Source organism: Apium graveolens, chromosome 6 (assembly GCF_009905375.1).
Source record: "Apium graveolens cultivar Ventura chromosome 6, ASM990537v1, whole genome shotgun sequence".
Lineage (NCBI taxonomy): Eukaryota > Viridiplantae > Streptophyta > Magnoliopsida > Apiales > Apiaceae > Apium > Apium graveolens.
Genome location: NC_133652.1, coordinates 216,916,411 through 216,935,529, shown reverse-complemented (window position 1 = coordinate 216,935,529; position 19,119 = coordinate 216,916,411).

Genomic DNA, 19,119 nt, shown 5'->3' with positions numbered 1-19,119 from the left:
GCTGAGGTAGGAGCTACCAATAGGCTAGGTTTTCAACTATTGTTGAACCAGACTTATGTATAATATGAATTGTAATAATGGCAAGGAATATGTAAATTTATTCAGAACCTTTTTAAGGTGTAACAGTTTATAATTGTGGAAAATAAGGACTTGTGTTATTTTTGAGTGTTCATCTCTGAGACTATAACTTGTGGTGTGTGTGTTTATTGTGGGGTCATAGTACAGAGTAGTTGATTATTTATTAAGATTGGGTGTTATTAAGGGAAATGGAACTCGTGACAACCCAGATCCCCGACCCCGAATTTGGGGGTGTTACACTGTACCTCAATTATTTCCTCAAATCATCAAAATTTATTATTGACCATTATTAAATCAAAACATTCATCACAGGATAAAGTTTAAAAATGATGAAGTAAAGATTAATAAATTGCAATTAAAACATGCACAGTCACATAATTTGAGAACCAAAGACCAAATCTTGCAATTTTAAAAGAAATTTCATTAATATATCAGATGAGTACATTTCATGAAATTTATCAATTACATGCAAAAATTACAAGATAGTCTTATTCTTAGAATTCCTAACATCAACAGCCTTAGTCCTAGTCTAAGAAGACCTAACGACTAGCTTCTTCTGCTGCTGACGAAGAGCACTGCAAGACGAATGATCCGTTCTTGCTGACGGAGAGCTTCTCTCCTTTCCTCTTCCAGACGATCACAATGGAGATGATAGTCCATATAAAGAATAAGAGGTCTGTGTGAACCTCTTGTGGAACTGAGTTCCAGATTTCTTCAGGAATGACAGTTACATGCCACTCATGTCGCCCATCATCACAACTCAACTCGATATTGAAAGTATCATAGTTCAGGAGCAAGTTGAAACGAACCATATTTTTGATGAGTATGTAACAAAGAGTGAGTTTGTGAGAAAATGGAAGATGTATTGGCTGAAATGAATAGTTGGTTTAAATAGCCAATAGAATACCAAGAGACGCGAGGAGTATTTAATAATTACAGGTAAAAATAATGATACCTCGTCTCCCTAGACCAATGTGTAATAATAATAGTCATTAAAAGATCTAAAGCCAGAGTTAATGGGCACGGGAAATAAGTAATGATTACTAAGCACATTCAGTTTTTCCAAAAAAAACTGTTCCCATGAAACAAATGATTATGACTGCTTTATCTCACGTAATCCAATATTTTGATAAAATATAACCGTTCAAGTATTGACTTAAAAAAAATCAAGTAAATAAATACTGCCACGTAAGCATCAGAACTTGATTATTATCAGAATTTAAAAGTTATCAGAATATGGCTTCTTTACTCAAAAAGTGAATGTTTATTTCTGTAATTCTTCACACAAATACGGATATGGTTTCCTCTGAACTTAATCATCAAAACTTCCATCAGAACTTGTCCTCAGAATTTATGCAACTGACACTTAAACTGTTCATTTAAAATAACATTGATCACCACAGTAATTTTCATCATTCATATGGAGTGTAAGTGTGTGCTTTAAGCTAAATATCAGACAAAGAGTAAAGTCTGATTCACTTCGGTACATCTTAGAAATAAGGCATAACTAAGAACTTTGCTTAAAATCTGTTATTAGTCTGAAGTCTACTATAGAATGAGTTCATGCATGAGTCCACCTCAACTGTTTTGTGCTCATTTTATGCATCTTTTGAAATTCCTTTATACAGTGGCTTCTCAGTGTAAGTGAGTCACAACTGCTTATCAGAATTTATGCTGTTATCAGAGTATTTCTCCAGTAATAAGAAAATGTGAAAAGTCACCAAGAAAATTTTATTTTGCTTTTCTAATGCATATTACTTAATACCAGCAATGCACTTGGATCTTCCCTTCCACATATATTTTTCTCTAGATCTCAAAGGAGTACCTGATTTTTATTTCCTTTTCTTTTTTTTTTCTTTTGATAAGTGAGGCTTATCAGCACTTAGTACATCCATAAGAGTTACCAACATCAGAACTTAATAGATAAGAAGCACTATTCTAGTTTTTGACTTAGTAATAAGATACACAAAGTAAACCTAACTAAGCTCAACATTAGAATTTGCTTGTGTCAAAAGATTTCCACATAAACAATTACTTCAAACATGGGATATTTAGTATATTAGAGATTACTAGGTCAGTATCTAGCACAGTTATCCTCATTGGATTGAATAGTCACAGAAAAATTCATATCACTATCAGAGTTTAGAAATTCACATCAGACAACAATCAGTACTTAGGTATATTTCAATTTAAGCACAGATTACATAAAGAGAGTAATATCTGTAAATACTGATCATAAAGTCTGATGTATCAGATCATAAAATAAACAGATTTAGAGAAAGAACCTAAAACCATTCCAAGTTCATTTACCAATCTTATAAAAGTAGCTTCACATAGTGGTTTTGTGAAGATATCTGCTAGTTGTTGATCTGTTGGAACAAAGTGCAATTCCACTGTACCTTCCATCACATGTTCCCTAATGAAATGGTACCTAATGCTGATGTGCTTTGTCATTGAGTGTTGAACTAGATTACCTGTCATAGCAATATCACTTTGATTATCACAGTAAATAGGAATTTTAGAAAATTCTAACCCATAATCCAGTAACTGATTCTTCATCCAAAGAATCTGTGCACAACAGCTTCCTGCATCAATGTACTCTGCTTCTGCAGTTGATGTGGAAATTGACTTTTGTTTCTTACTAAACCAAGAAACTAATCTGCCTCCAAGAAATTGGCAGCTTCCATTTGTGCTTTTCTTGTCAATTTTGTACCCTGCAAAATCTGCATCTGAGTAACCTATTAGCTTAAAGTTTGATTCCCTAGGATACCACAATCCCAGATCAGCTGTACCCTTAAGGTACTTGAAAATTCTTTTCACAACTGTTAAGTGAGGTTCTCTTGGATCTGCTTGAAATCTTGCACAAAGACAGGTAGCATACATGATATCAGGTCTACTTGCAGTTAGATAGAGTAGTGAGCCAATCATACCTCTGTAATCAGTAATATCTACTGATGTACCAGTATCCTTATCCAATTTTGTTGCAATGGCCATAGGAGTGGATGCACTTGAACAGTCTTGCATTCCAAATTTCTTCAACAAATTTCTGGTGCACTTAGATTGACAAATAAAAGTTTCTTCTTCATTCTGTTTGACTTGAAGGCCCAGAAAATAGCTAAGTTCTCCCATCATACTCATTTGATATCTTGACTGTATTAGCTTGGCAAACCTTTTAAAAAGTCTGTTATTTGTAGAACCAAAAATGATATCATCAACATATATCTGCACCAAAAGTAAGTCCTTTCCATGGTTGAGATAGAATAAAGTTTTGTCAATAGTCCCTCTATTAAATCCACTTTTTAGAAGAAACTGAGCTAATGTCTCATACCATGCTCTTGGAGCTTGCTTAAGGCCATAAAGTGCTTTATCAAGTCTGTAGACATGATGAGGAAATTTTGAATCTACAAAACCGGGAGGTTGTTCAACATATACTTCTTCTTCTAATTCTCCATTAAGAAAAGCACTTTTTACATCCATTCGAAAGACTGTAAATTTTTTGTGAGCAGCATAAGCCAAAAATATCCTTATGGCTTCCAATCTAGCAACTGGTGCAAATGTTTCATCATAATCAATTCCCTCCTGTTGAGAATATCCTTTTGTAACCAGCCTTGCTTTATTCCTTGTAATTATGCCATCACTATCAGTTTTGTTTCTGAACACCCATTTTGTACCAACAACATATCTGTTTTTTGGTCGTGGCACTAGGGTCCAGACTTTATTTCTTTCAAATTCATTTAACTCTTCCTGCATTGCTTGCACCCAATCAGCATCTTGAAGAGTTTTTTCCACTTTCTTTGGTTCAGCCTGAGAAAGAAAAGAATGATAGAGACATTCATTTGATGTTGATGTTCTAGTTCTAATACCTGCTTCAGGATCTCCAATAATCAAGTCAGGTGTATGTACTTTAGTCCACTTCCTTGCAGATGGAAGATTATCTCTAGAACTGGATGCTCCCCCTATGATCCATGCTGTCTCCATGAACATTATCTGATGCTCCCCCTGAAATCATGCTCTCTGAGTTGAATTCTTCAGAATTTGGGTTTCCAGAATTATCAGAATTTGGCCCATCAGAATTTGATGAATCTGAACTTGATGAATCAGAACTTGAAGAGCCTGTTCTAGGTTCTGATGCTTCTTGAGATGTGGTTAGATCTTCAATATGCTCCCCCTGCACTGGTGCATTTTCCTTTGGTGTAGTCACCACAGTTTCAATAACATCAGAGTTTAACCCATCAGAGTTTACAATATCAGGATTTAGACTATCAGAATTTACAAAATCAGAATTTAAAACTTCATTCTCAAATCTCAGCTGATCATGATGATTGAAATCTTCAAGTTCAGTAATCTTCTTATCATCAAAAGAGACATTGATAGATTCCATGACAACCCTTGTTCTTAAATTGTAGACTCTAAAGGCTTTTGTGGAAAGTGGATATCCAACAAAAATCCCTTCATCAGTTTTTAGATCAAATTTAGATAGATGTTCTGTATGAGTCTTAAGAACAAAACACTTACATCCAAATACATGAAAGTACTTCAGATTTGGCTTCTTTTTCTTCACCATCTCATATGGTGTCTTTCCATGATTGTTGATAAGTGTTGCATTCTGAGTAAAACAAGCAGTCTACACAGCTTCAGCCTAAAAGTAGGTTGGTAACTTTGCTTCATCAAGCATAGTTCATGCAGCTTCAATAAGAGTTCTATTCTTTTTTTCAACAACTCCATTTTGCTGTGGAGTTCTAGGAGCAAAAAATTCCTGCTTTATTCCATGGTCTTTGCAAAACTCTTCCATTATCATATTCTTGAACTCAGTGTCATTATCACTTTTGATGATTTTCACAGAGTCTTTGACCAATTTATCCAGTTGTTTGACATGATCAATCAAGATAGACGCAGTTTCACTTTTTGTGTGCAAGAAATACACCCATGTGTATCTGGTAAACTCATCTACTATGACCATAGCATATTTCTTCTTCTAAATAGACATGACATTCACTGGACCAAATAGATCAACATGTAGTAGATGATAAGGCTCAAGAATTGAAGATTCGGTCTTGCTCTTGAATGAAGATTTCCTTTTGTTTTGCCTTTTAACATGAATCAAAAAGGCCATCATGAGCAAATACTAATTTTGGCAGTCCTCTCACAAGATCTTTCTTGACTAGTTCATTTATATTGTTGAAATTTAAATGAGAGAGTTTCTTGTGCCAATCCCAGCTTTCTTCAATTGATGCTCTACTTAACAGACAAATTGCAGAACCATCAGAACTTGTTGAAAGCTTAGCTTCATAAATGTTACCATGCCTGTATCCCTTTAGAACAACTTTGCCTGTAGATTTGCTTACAACTTCACAGTGTTCTTCAAAGAAATCCACATGATAACCTCTGTCACTGATTTGACTAACACTTAGCAGATTGTGTTTAAATCCTGAGACTAGAGCTACTTTTTCAATGATGACATTCCCAAGATTGATATTGCCATATCCCAGAGTTTTTCCCATGTTGTCATCTCCATAAGAAACACCTGGGCCAGATTTCTCCACAAAGTCTGATAGCAGGGCTTTATTTCCAGCCATATATCCTGAACATCCACTGTCCAGAACTAGGATATTTTTCCTGTTGCCCTGCAATCACAATGACCACTAATGATTAGTTTTAAGGACCCAGACTTGCTTGGATCCTTTGGCCTTATTAAGTTTGTTAACATTTGCAGCGGATTTAACATCAGAGTTTATGTTAACATTTTTCTTATCAGAGTTTACAGTATCAGACTTTGCATCAGAACTTACACTAGAAGGAATAAAGCTAACTTTCTTCAGAGAAGGTTTTATTTGATAATAATCATAGTACAAACTATGATATTCCTTACAAGTATAAATGGAATGCCATAAACTACCACAATGAAAACAAGGATTTTGTGGCTTAAACCTAACAGACTGACTCTTAACTCCTGACTTAGAAGGTAAAGAGTTTATATTCTTATTCTTCCTGCAAAAAGAAGCCAGATGGTTAGAATTTCCACAGTTATAGCATTTCTTTCTAAGAGCATTAGGAACAGACTTATAATTATTTCTTTTATTCACACCTTCCTTTCCATTCCTATTTTTACTTGGTGGCTTTACCTTGTTTACATCCTTAATCTCTTTCAGCTTGTACTTAAGCTGTTTCTTTGTCATTAAGCCTATGTTAACTTCAATTGTCTTATCCTGTTTCAATTTATCAGAAGTTGACTCTGCCTTAACTTCTGTCTCAGTATCTTTCATCTTTTCAGAATCAGACTTTACAGATTTAGCTACAAACTTAACAGGATTTAACTTTGGCTTTGTAGTCTGTTTAACAATAGTTGGCTTAATTTGTTCGGTTCCTGTTTCACTTTTATCATCTCCATATCCTAAGCCCTCTTTCCAGTTTCCACTACTTAACAAATTCTGAGTTGTTCTTCCAGAGTTAGTCCAAGTCCTGATAATCTCTCTTTCCTTTTCTAAATCAGTTTTTAGAGATTGATTCAATTTCAACACTTCATCTCTAACATAAAAAGCATCATCTCTTTGTTTCTGAGTATGATAGGACATAACTAACTTCTTTTCTAAATAGTCATTCCTTTTCTTAAAAGCCAGATTTTCAGAAGTTAACCTATCACATGTTAAAGTCTGATCTCTATAGCTAATGAATATAGTTTTAAGATAAGATCTCAACTAAGTAATATCATCAGTATGAAAAGCATAAGTTGTTTGAGGTACCTTTAACTCAACAACTGCTATCAGCATTTGCCATCAGGGCATAGTTCACCTCATTCTCAGAATCTGAAGTGTCTGTCCAACTTTTCTTCTTTATGACAAGTGCCTTGCCTTTATCACCTTTTCCTTTCTTGTAATCAGGAGATATGTGGCCTTTCTTACCACAATTGTAGCATTTAACATTTGAGTAATCTCCTCCGTCAGACTTTCCAGCTTTGCCTTCAGATTTTCTGAATCCCTTCTTATCAGAACTTCCACTTTTCCTGGAAAACTTTTTTCCCCTTCTGAATTTCCTGTAGGTTATCTTTGTGATACCCTTCACCATAAGAGCACACAATTTCATCATCTCTTCATCAGCATCCATCTCAGATAGACTTTCAGTTTCTGAATCCTCATTACTATCAGAACTTGATGACTCAGTATCAGACTTTATGATGAGAGCCTTTTCTTTGCCTTTCTTTGAGACAACCACTTCGGGGGATTCCTCCTCAGCCTTAAGAGCAACTGTTCTTGACTTTCTCCCATGCCTCTTGCTTCTTTGATCCATCTCAAGTTCATGAGTTTTGAGCATACCATAAATTTCATCAAGAGTAGTTTCATCAAGAGCATAGTTGTCTCTTATAGTAGTTGCATTCAAATCCCAACTTTCAGGAAGAGCTAAAAGGAATTTAAGATTAGTATCTTCAAGATCATATTCCTTATCCACCAGTGACAGATCATTCAAGAGTTTGACAAATCTTTCATATAAAACAGTTAATGACTCATCAGGTTTTGAGTCAAAGTGCTCATACTCTTGAGTAAGTATAGTCCTCATGTTCTTCTTAATTGAATCAGTTCCCTGGCATCTTGTCTCCAAGGCATCCCATATCTCCTTTGCAGTCTTGCAGTTAATTACCCTATTTGACATGACATTATCAATGGCACTATGCAGCAAATGCCTTACCTTTGCATCCTTGGCAATAGATGCGATATCTTCAACTGTATACTCACTTTTCTCCTTTGGTACAGTCTGTGATGGCTGATCTGTAACTACAACAGAGAGCTTGGTTGGCTTATGTGGACCTTCATTAATTCTGTCAAGGTATTCTGGATCTGTAGCTTCCAGAAACATAGTCATCCTCACTTTCCATACAAGATACTCAGAAGATTTCAGTATGGGAACCCTAATAGTCTCATATCGATTATGGATTTGAGTCTTTGGAGTTTCTTCAGTTTTGGTGGGCTTGGTTGGAGTTTTCTCTTCTTCAGACATGATTGTTTTGGATCTTTACTGTATATGTGTTAATAGACTGCTCTGATACCACTTGTTAGGTCATACACACTGTAGAAGGGGGTTGAATACAGTGTCTAGTACAATCAAATTGAATTAAGAACACAAGTATGAAATACATAATAATCTTATTAATGAAACAATATTACAATGTAACCGTTCTCTCTCAGTGATGAACAAATATCACGAGAGCTGCTAGGGTTACAATGAATAATATTCTCGATTATGATAACACTTATAGTATAAACCCTATGGTGTGTTTATATAGACACACAGTTACAAGATAAACTTCTAATTGATATCGAACATAAGTCTGCATCCTAAAATATATCAACTAGTTATCTTTTCTTCCAAGTATTTTATTCTTCATGGAATTCTTCTCCATGCATATCTCTTCTTGTGTTTTCCTTAATCTTCTTTCCTTCAATCAGTCGTCTTCCTCATCTGAATGTCTTCTTTAGTCCTGATATTATCTCCTGATAAATATCTTCTGATATCTTAAGTTCTGACTTCAGTATAAGTACTGATTTCCAGTTAAATCCTGATTTGTCCTGTTAGTTAAGATCTGAAAACTAAACACAAATCATTATTAGACATGACATCACAAATATATCTAACAATTGGTATCAAAGCAAGCTCTTGAAGAACAAAGAGTTTAAAGATCACAACAATTAACAAGATGAACAGAAAAGATGTTGGAGTAAAGATTCCATTTCTGGACAAAGACAACTATCACCATTGGAAGGTGAAGATGCACCTACATCTCCCATCTCAAGATGAAGCGTATGTGGACCGCATTGAGAAAGGTCCACATGTCCCTATGAGAGCTGCTACAGGAAACGAAGCATCAGTCCCAAAACCACAAGCATAATGGTCAGATCCAGACAAAGAACAAGTTCAAAAGGATAAAAAGGCCATGAACATTCTGCTTAATGGTGTTGACAGTGATATGTTTGACAACATCTGTTAGATATATTTGATAATGTCATGGCTAATATGTTTTATGTTTAGATTTCAGATCTTATTTGAACAGAACAAATCAGTACTTAACTGATCAGTACTTATACTGGAAGTCAGAACTTAAGGGATATCAGTACTTATGTTATCAGGAGATAGATATCAGAACTTAAGTGCTGAAGGACGATCAGATAAGGACAGTAGCTGATTAAAGTTAAGAAGATCAAGATAAACATAAGAAGAGATATGCATGAAGAAGGAATTCCGTGAAGAATGGAATACTTGGAATAGAAGATATCTGATTGATATATTTTAGGAAGCAGAATTATATTCCATATCAATTAGCGATTATCTTGTAACTGTGTAGTATATAAACACAGACATAGGGTTTACACTATAAGCATTATCATTATCGAGAATATTATTTATTATAACCCTAGCAGCTCTCGTGATATTTTGTTCATCACTGAGAGATAACAGTTCCAGATTGTAACAGAGTTTATTGTTTAAATAAAGTTTGTTTTCTGTTACATAAGTTCTTGAAGTTTGATTTGATTGTAATAAACACTGTATTCACCCCCTCTACAGTGAAAGTGTGACCTAACAAGTGGTATCAGAGCTATCTGTTAACACACATACAGTTAAAGATCCAAACACAATCATGTCTGACACAGAAACTCCAACTAAGCCTACCAAAACTGAGGAATCATCAAAGACATCAACTCAGAGTCGATATGAGACTATCAGAGTTCCCATATTGAGACCATCTGAATATCCCATATGGAAGGTAAGGATGACCATGTTTCTGGAAGCAACAGATCCAGAATACCTTGATAGAATCAAGGAAGGGCCTCACAAACCTACCAAGCTCGCTGTTGTAGTTGCAGGTGAAGCAGCAATGACCGTACCAAAGGAAAAGAATGATTACACTGCTGAAGATATAGCATCTATTGCTAAGGATGCCAAGGTACGTCACTTATTGCATAGTGCCATTGATAATGTAATGTCAAACAGGGTAATCAACTGCAAGACTGCTAAGGAGATATGGGATGCACTGGAGACAAGGTGTCAAGGAACTGAAACAGTTAAGAAGAACAGGAAGACAATACTCACTCAAGAGTATGAACACTTTGACTCTAGGACTAATGAGTCATTGACTGATGTATATGATAGATTTGTCAAACTCTTGAATGACTTGTCATTAGTAAATAAGGAGTATGATCTTGAAGATACAAACCTCAAATTCCTGTTAGCTCTTCCTGAATGTTGGGATTTGAAGGCAACAACAATAAGAGACAACTACAATCTTGATGAAACAACTCTTGATGAAATCTATGGAATGCTCAAGACTCATGAACTTGAGATGGAACAAAGAAGCAAGAGGAAAGGAGGAAAGTCAAGGACAGTTGCTCTCAAGGTTGAAGAGGAATCCCCCAAACCACCTTCCTCAAAGAAAGATAAGGGTAAAGCTCTTATCATAAAATCTGATACTGAGTCATCAAGTTCTGAGAGTGATGATGACTCAGATTCTGAAAGCTTGCCTGAAACTGATGCTGGTGAGGAGATGATGAAGCTGTGTGCTCTTATGGTGAAAGGAATCACAAAGATTGCATACAGGAAGTTCAGGAAGGGAAAGAAGTTTTCCAGGAAAGGCATAAGTTCTGATAAGAAAAATTTCAGAAGATCTGAAGGAAGAGGAGGAAAGTCTGACAGAGGAGATTACGCTAATGTTAAATGTTATAATTGTGGTGAGAAAGGCCACATATCTCCTGATTGCAAGAAGACCAAGAATGACAAAGGCAAAGCTCTTGTCACAAAGCAGAAAAGCTGGACAGACACCTCAGACTCTGAAAGTGAGGAGTACTATGCATTGATGGCAAATGCTGATAAATCAAGTTCTGAGAGCAGTTCTGAAGCTGCTGAAACAAAGGTACCTCAGACTACTTATGCTTTTCATACTGATGATATTAATGAGTTGAGAAGATATCTTAAAACCATGTTTGTTAGTTATAGAGATCAAACTTTAACATGTGAAAGATTAACTTCTGAAAATCTTGCTTTTAGGAAAAGAAATGATTTCTTAGAAAAAGAGTTAGTCATGTTTCATCAAACTCAGCAGGATAGAGATGATGCTTTTTATGTTAGGGATGAAGTGCTAAAAATGAATGAATCTCTAAAAACTGAGTTAGAAAAGGAGAGAGAGATTATCAGAACTTGGACTAACTCTGGCAAAACAACTCAAAATTTGCTAAGCAGTGGAAACTGGAAAGAGGGCTTAGGCTATGGAGAAAATAAAAAAGGAACTGTAGAAATTAAGCCTGTTGATAAGCAAAAGCCGAAGTTAAAACCTGTTAAGTTTGTAACTGAAAAATCCGAAAATAAGAAATCAGAAGTTAAAAAGGAATTAGCTTCTGACAAACTAAAACAGGAAAAGACAGCTGAAGTTAACATAGGCTTAATGACAAAGAAGCAGCTTAAGCATAAGCTGAAAGATGTTAAGAATGCAAACAAGGTAAAATCACCTAGGAAAAACAGGAATGGAAAGGAAGGTGTGAATAAAAGCAATAACTATAAATCTGTTCCTGATGCTCCTAGGAAAGCATGTCATAACTGTGGAAGTTCTAACCATCTGGCTTCTTTTTGCAGGAAGAATAAGAATATTAACTCCTTATCTACAAAGTCAGGAGTTAAGAGTCAGTCTGTTAGATACAAACCACAAAATCCTTGTTTTCATTGTGGTAGTTTATGGCATTCCATTTATACTTGTAAGGAATATCATAGTTTGTACTATGATTATTATCAAATAAAACCTTCTTTAAAGAAAGTTTCTGTTGTTCCTTCTAGTATAAGTTCTGATAAGAAAACTGTTAACATAAAATCTGATGTTAAATCCGCTGCAAATGTTAACAAACCTAAAAAGGCCAAAGGATCCAAGCAAGTCTGGGTCCTTAAAACTAATAATTAGTGGTCTTTTTGATTGCAGGGCAACAGGAAAAATATTTTAGTTCTGGACAGTGGATGTTCAGGACATATGACTGGAAATAAGGCCCTGCTATCAGACTTTGTGGAGAAAGCTGGCCCAAGTGTTTCTTATGGAGATGGCAACATTGGAAAAACTTTGGGATATGGCAATATCAATCTTGGGAATGTCATTATTAAAGATGTAGCTCTGGTCTCAGGACTTAAACACAACTTACTGAGTATAAGTCAAATCTGTGACAGAGGTTATCATGTTGATTTCTTTGCAGAACATTGTGAAATAGTTAGTAAATCTAAAGGAAAAATTGTTCTGAAGGGATTCAGGCGTGGTAACATTTATGAAGCTAAGCTTTCAACAAGTTCTGATGGTTCTGCAATCTGTTTAGTGAGTAGAGCCTCAACTGAAGAAAGCTGGAATTGGCACAAGAAACTCTCTCATTTAAACTTCAACAAGATAAATGAACTGATCAAGAAAGATCTTGTGAGAGGACTGCCAAAATCAGTGTTTGTTCCTGATGGTCTTTGTGACTCATGTCAGAAGGCTAAACAAAGAAAATCTTCGTTCAAGAGCAAGACTGAATCATCAATTCTTGAGCCTTATTATCTACTTCATGTTGATCTATTTGGTCCAGTGAATGTCATGTCTATTGCAAAGAAGAAATATGCGTTGGTCATAATAGATGAGTTCACCAGATACACATGGGTGTATTTCTTGCACACAAAAAGTGAAACTGCATCTATCCTGATTGATCATGTCAAACATCTGGATAAATTGATCAAAGATTCTGTGAAAATTTTGAGGAGTGATAATGGCACTGAATTCAAGAATTTGATAATGGAAGAGTTCTGCAAAAATCATGGAATAAAGCAGGAATTTTCTGCTCCTGGAACTCCACAGCAAAATGGAGTTGTTGAAAGGAAGAATAGAACTCTAATTGAAGCTGCACGAACAATGCTTGAAGAAGCAAAGCTTCCAACCTATTTCTGGGCTGAAGCTGTGCAGACTGCTTATTTTACTCAAAATGCAACACTCATTAACAAGCATGGAAAAACACCATATGAGATGGTGAAGAACAAGAAGCCAAATCTCAAATACTTTCATGTATTTGGATGTAAGTGTTTTGTTCTCAAGACTCATCCTGAACAGCTATCCAAGTTTGATCTAAAAGCTGATGAGGGAATCTTTGTAGGATATCCACTTTCTACAAAAGCCTTCAGAGTCTATAATTTGAGAACAAAAGTGGTCATGGAATCTATCAATGTCTCTTTTGATGACAAGAAGATCACTGGACTTGAAGATTGCATTGATCATGATAAGCTGAGATTTGAAAATGAAGATTCATATTCTGATACCTCAAGTCCTGACAGTCTAAGTCCTGATACTGTAAATTCTGATGGATTAAACTCTGATGTTATTGAAACTGTGGTGACTACGTCAAAGGAAGATGCACCAATGCAGGGGGAGCATACTCAAGATATTATCACATCTCAAGAAGCATCAGAACATACATCTGGCTCTTCAAATTCTGATTCGTCAAGTTCTGATAAGCCAAGTACTGACAGTACTGAAAATCTAAATACTGTAGGATCCAACTCAGAGAGCATAGTTTCAGGGGGAGCATCAGAAAATGAAACCGAAGACAGCATGAATCATGGGGGAGCATCCAGTTCTAGAGAAAATCTTCCATCTGCAAGGAAGTGGACAAAATCACATACACCTGACTTAATAATTGGAAATCCTGAGGCAGGTGTCAGAACTAGAACAGGTACTTCGAATGAATGTCTTTACAATTCTTTTCTCTCTCAGTCTGAGCCAAAGAAAGTGGAAGAAGCTCTTCAAGATGCTGATTGGGTGCAAGCAATGCAGGAAGAGTTGAATGAATTTGAAAGAAACAAAGTCTGGACCTTAGTGCCAAGACCCAAGAATAGATCGGTTGTTGGTACAAAGTGGGTATTCAGAAACAAAACTGACAGTGATGGCATAATTGTAAGGAACAAGGCAAGGCTGGTTGCAAAAGGATATTCTCAACAGGAGGGAATTGACTATGATGAAACATTTGCTCCAGTTGCTAGGTTAGAAGCCATAAGGATATTCATGGCTTATGCTGCTCACAAAAAGTTTACTGTCTTTCAAATGGATGTGAAAAGTGCTTTTCTCAATGGAGAATTGGAAGAGGAAGTATATGTTGAACAACCTCCAGGCTTTGTAGATTCCAAACATCCAGATTATGTCTACAGGCTTGATAAAGCACTTTATGGACTTAAGCAAGCTCCTAGAGCATGGTATGAGACTTTAGCTCAGTTTCTTCTGGAAAGTGGATTCAACAGAGGAACTATTGACAAAACATTGTTCTATCTCAACCATGGCAAGGACTTACTTTTGATCCAGATTTATGTTGATGATATTATTTTTGGGTCTCCAAATGACAAACTTTGCAAAAAGTTTGCCAACCTAATGCAGTCAAGATATCAGATGAGTATGATGGGAGAACTTAGTTATTTTCTGGGCCTTCAAGTCAAGCAGAGTGAAGAAGGAACTTTTATTTGTCAATCTAAGTACACCAGAAACTTGCTGAAAAAATTTGGAATGCAAGACTGTTCAAGTGCATCCACTCCCATGGCCACTGCAACAAAACTGGATAAGGATACTGGTAATTCAGTAGATATTACTGATTACAGAGGTATGATTGGCTCACTTCTCTATCTAACTGCTAGTAGACCAGATATCATGTTTGCTACCTGTCTTTGTGCAAGATTTCAAGCAGATCCAAGAGAACCTCACTTAACAGCTGTAAAAAGAATCTTTAAGTATCTTAAAGGAACAGCTGATCTAGGATTATGGTATCCTAGAGAATCAGATTTTAAATTAATAGGTTACTCAGATGCAGATTTTGCAGGTTACAAAATTGACAGGAAAAGCACAAGTGGTAGCTGCCAATTTCTTGGAGGCAGGTTGGTTTCTTGGTATAGCAAGAAACAAAAGTCAATTTCCACATCAACTGCAGAAGCAGAGTATATTGCTGCAGGAAGCTGCTGTGCACAGATTCTCTGGATGAAGAATCAGTTACTAGATTATGGGTTAACGTATTTCAAAATCCCTATTTACTGTGATAATCAAAGTGCTATTGCTATGACAGGTAATCCAGTTCAACACTCTATGACAAAGCACATCAGCATCAGGTACCATTTCATCAGGGAACATGTGGATGAAGGTACAGTGGAATTGCATTTTGTTCCCACAGATCAACAAGTAGCAGATATCTTCACAAAACCACTGTGTGAAGCTACCTTTTCAAAATTGGTAAATGAACTTGGAATGATTTCAGGTTCTTTCTCTAAATCTGCTTAAACTTGTTCTATGTTATCAGACTTTATGATCAGTATTTACAGAATTAATCTCTTTGTATATTCTGTGCATTAATTGATAAATGTCTTTAAGTACTGACTGTTGTCTGATATATGTTTCTAAACTCTGATAAGTGATATGTCTGTTTCAGTAACTATTTAATCCTATGAGGATAACTGTGCTAGATACTGACCTACTAGTCTTCAATAAACAAATGATCCCATGAAAGAAGTAATTATTTCTGTGGAAATCTTATGACACAAGCAAATTCTGATAACTGAGCTTAGTTAAGTTTACTTTGTATATCTTATTACTAAGTCACAAATTAGAATAATGCTACTCATCTGTTTAAGTTCTGATTCTAGTAAAACTGCTGAATGTACTAAGTGCTGATAAACCTCACTTATCAAAAGAAGAAGAACAATAATCAAAGAATAATATCAGGTACTCCTTTGAGATCTAGAGTTAAAATGTGAAAGGGACGACCCAAGTGCATTGCTGGTATTAAGTAAATATGCATTAGAAAAGCAAAATATTTTCTTGGTGACTTTTCACACTCTATGATTACTGGAGAAATACTCTGATAATAGCATAAATTCTGATAAACAGTCGTGACTCACTTACACTGAGAAGCCTCTGTAAAATAGAATTTCAAAAGATGCATAAAATTAGCACAAAAACAGTAGAGGTGAACTCATGCATGAACTCATTTATCAGTAGGTTTCAGGATAATGACAGCTCTTTAGCAAAATTTTAATTATGACTTATTTCTAAGATGTACTGAAGTAGATCAGACTTTACTCTTTGTCTGTTATTTAGCTTAATGCACACACACATCACTCCATATGAATGATGAAATTTCTGTGGTGGTCTATGTTATTTTAGATCAACAGTCATTGTGTCACTTTTGCACAAATTCTGAGGACAAGTTCTAGTTACACGTTCTGATGATTAAGTTCTGACGTTCATAACTAAGAACTTGTATGAGTATTTACTAAGATAGATATTCCTTGTTCGAGTTAAGACATTATGTTCTGATGACTGTTAAGTTCTGGTATAGGTCTAAGTTCTGATTTTTCAGTCTAACCCTTTACTTGACTTATCTGTGAGTAAAATTTGGTAACAGTCTCAGATTAATAGTTCTGGTATGTTGAAGTGGAAGATTAATAGTCTATGGTTAAAACATAATAGCACTCGTCCTTGAACAGTTCACTCTTGTTACATGTGCACATTCCTTTTCCAATGACTGTTATTCTTTTTCAAGGTCTAGGGAGACGAGGTAGAATTAATTCTACCTGTCTGCATTCAATATCTTTGTGTCTCTTGGCATTCTCTTGCCTATATATGCAACCACTTCACATCAGTCTTTCCATCACATTCTTCTCACACACTTATCCTCCTTCTTCTGTCAAAAACACAATGGTTCGATACAACATGTTTTTGAACACACAAACCTTCACAATGGAGCTCAGTTGTGCCGAGTGGCAGCAGGAGTGGCATATAACAGCCATTCCTGAGGAGATCTGGGACTCTGTCCCACAGGAGGTGCTGGCTCACCTTCTATTCTTCGAGATGGATTACCATCGCCATCTGGAGCGCCTGGAGGAGGAAAGGCGGGAAGCTATCCGTCAGCAAGAGCGAATCATTTGACTCGCTATCTTGTTTGTCGAAGATAGGAAGAGGAGGATGACTTAATCTCGTCTTCTTCCTGTTCTTCCTCATCCTCAGCTTTGTCAGGCTTCTTAGCTAAGACTAAAGCTGTTGACGTTAGGATTAGAAGCTTAGGGAAAATCTTGTATTGATGTAATTTCTATTTCATATATGTATTGACTTGATATATTAATGAAAACTGTTTTTACTTCAAGATTTTGTCTCTGAGTTATTTTATCTGTGTTGTTAAATCCTGCTTGATATTCTGATGACCATTTAAATTTTGTCTTTATTTAAGTTCTGATTCTTTGTCAGCACTTATTCATCGAAATTATCTCGGTCATTTTTAACATGATTCATTTTCAGAATATTAATGTTGCAGTGAAAAACAATTCAATCAGTGCTAACGGTTTTCAATTTTGAATTAAACCTGTGTCTCTTGATAACTGAAATGGTTTTTCCTTGAAACAAGGCAACTGGATAAGTAATCATTCCTGTTTTCTCGAGCCCAGTAACTACCCGTTATTACTGCATGTCTGACAGGTGTCCAACGGTAACATTCTTTTTTAGAGTATAAGAACAACAGAGAGAAGATTTCTTTAATCTTTTACTTTCTTTATACTTTATCTCTCTTCTTACTTTTACTCTCTTTCTCATTCTTTCTCACGTTGGTTTTTCATACAGACATTATCTCAAACACCTAATAGGCATACTTGAATTTCAATATTTTTTCACATGGCACCAAAGGATTTAATCATTGATGGAGCAAAGTTTGTTCCAAACAACTATGCTGCAATTCTTGATCATGCTGAAGCTCCATCTGAATTGCATTTTGTGCAAGATCTTCTTGCACATAGTGAGGTTGGGTACGCCTTAACTCAGCCTGAATTATACTCAAGTCAACAAGTTCTGCGGTTCTGAGGACTGGAGTTTATGATGATGGTGGTAAACGAGGAACTCCCAGTATTATCTTCCAAGTGGGTGATTCTTCCTATGTAGTCACTCCTGGTACAGTACGAAGAGCATTACATCTTCCAGAAGATTGTACTTTCTCTATACCAGAGGAATCAGAACTTCGGGGGTTAATGACTGATTTGGGATATGAAAAGAGTCTGACGAAACTTGGACAGTTGAAACGGGCTAATATCAGAAGAGAATGGAGTTTCTTCTTCGATTGCATCACCAAGGCTTTTGGCAACAAGTGTTCAAATTTTGATGCCATCCCAATTCTGAGTCAGCACATCGGGTATGCTATTATCCATCAAACTCATTTTGATTTTGCAACTGGAATAATTGGTTTTATTGGGGATAGGATGACAGAGGATCGAGATGTTGTTTATTTTGCTAGATTCTGTCAACTTATTTATACGTATTGTACTGCTGAACCCCAGTTAGTCAGCACTCAAACCCCACCTTTTAAGGTTGCAAAAAGGTACTTTAACGACCTGATAAATGCTGACACAAAGAAATCAATGGTGAGACAATTACAGATTCCTCAGTCTGTGAAACAGATTCTGGTAAATGCTGATCCAGCTACTTACAAATCTGTTTACTCAAATGTTCAACCAACTCACCATAACCAAAATCCATCAACCTCAGTCCCTACCTCTCATTCTACTCAACCTACCCTCAGAACTTATCTCAAATCCTATCTCTCCACTTCACAGAATGCTCAACCTTCTTCTTCAGCACCTACTGTGAAGCCTACATCCTCTAAGCCAAAGAGAACAAAGACTGTTCCTCAAACATCTCAAAGAAGAGGAGGATTACTTTGAGAGATGAATCAGATTCTGAGGATCAGATTCCATCTTCAGAACCTATGATAGATGAAGCTGAGAAGGCAACTTCTCAGAAGGATTCTGCAATTGGGGGTTCTAGGCTTCTCAAGAGGCTTAGACGTATGACGGTTCCTGCAACTCCCAAGGAATCCAAATCAACAAGAAAGTACAAGAAACAGAGGGCACAGAGGCCAGTTTCAGATGATGAGGAGGAAGCAGCTAAGGAAGGGGATCAGGAATCTCTGATCTCACAAGACAAGGAATTTGCTCCAGTCACTTCTTCTCCATCAACTCCATCTCAGGAACCTGTATCTGACAAGGCTA